Genomic DNA, 1,144 nt, shown 5'->3' with positions numbered 1-1,144 from the left:
ATATATATATATATATATATATATATATATATATACACACATATATATATATATAGGACGGGGTTCTTTCAGTTTCTATCTGCCAAATTCACTCGGATATGTATATATATGTACATATGTACACACAAACACACACACATGTACATATACATATATATATACATATAGGCATAGCTGTGTTGTGAAGAAGTGCGCTTCGAGAACGCGTGGTTTCGAGTTCAGTGTCATTGCACAGCACCTTGAGCAAGAGTCTTGCGCTCTACCTAGAAGTATATATGAGAATAATAGTGTGTGGTATAGTGGGTCATTAGAAGAGATTCACGGTATAAATGATAGAAACTTAGAGATAAGAAATATGTCAGTGATCTGAAAGTGGAAAGAAAAAGGAGAGGAAGTCTGCTCGTGCTAAATAGTTAAGCGTTAATCTGTTGAATCAGCTGGTGATACAATCTTCAAGTATTGGAGCAAGAAGCAGCAATTCTCTGTTAAGATCGTCTATAAGCTCCCAGATTTATTGAATAAGGGGCTTTTTGAAGCCCAAGGCGCACATTTTTAGAACTATTTCTATGTGGTGGACATCTTCCGGGGATCTACGTGGTGTTGAGTGTATCAGACACGATCTTTCGTTGTTCTTACTTATGTATGTATACATATGTGCCTGTTGGTGAGTTTGCGTGCATATATTTTGAAAAAGAGATATCGATAGGCTAATCGATTCACATTTCACATAGACACACACACACACACGCACATACACACACAACATAAGCTCGACCAACGACACGTAACTGAACGCAAATACGCAACAGAAACGCTCGCAAAAGAAACAAAACGTCGCAGTCACACAATGCTAATACGACAAACAATCAGACCATATGTCACCACAATTCTCTCGGCTAAATATGTTAACCTAAATCTTCGATCAGAATGTGTGTGTGTGAGTGTGTGTGAGTTACGTACCCAACACCTACAACCCCACACAAACACGAACACACACATACTCAAGAAACCGCCTGTTGACTTTCTACCTACACTGTCTATAAGCGTCCACTAACCAGTCCTGCTACTAATTTCTTCCACTACGTCTTACACACATACACACACACACACACACAAACACACTAACAGATAAACCACCAAACCA

General features: G+C 38.7%; 1 protein-coding gene across 10 annotated transcripts in view; it reads left to right on the top strand.

Moving 5' to 3' along the window:
* Positions 1 to 1,144, top strand: part of LOC106871624 (myb-like protein A) — a 169,751-nt gene that overhangs the window by 65,290 nt on the left and 103,317 nt on the right. The gene's annotated exons all lie outside the window — the stretch shown is intronic.

The sequence above is a fragment of the Octopus bimaculoides genome, chromosome 2 (assembly GCF_001194135.2).
Source record: "Octopus bimaculoides isolate UCB-OBI-ISO-001 chromosome 2, ASM119413v2, whole genome shotgun sequence".
In the NCBI taxonomy this organism is placed as follows: Eukaryota; Metazoa; Mollusca; class Cephalopoda; order Octopoda; family Octopodidae; genus Octopus; species Octopus bimaculoides.
The sequence above is the reverse complement of the archived record's forward strand: the minus strand, read 5'-3'. Positions and strand labels throughout refer to the sequence as shown.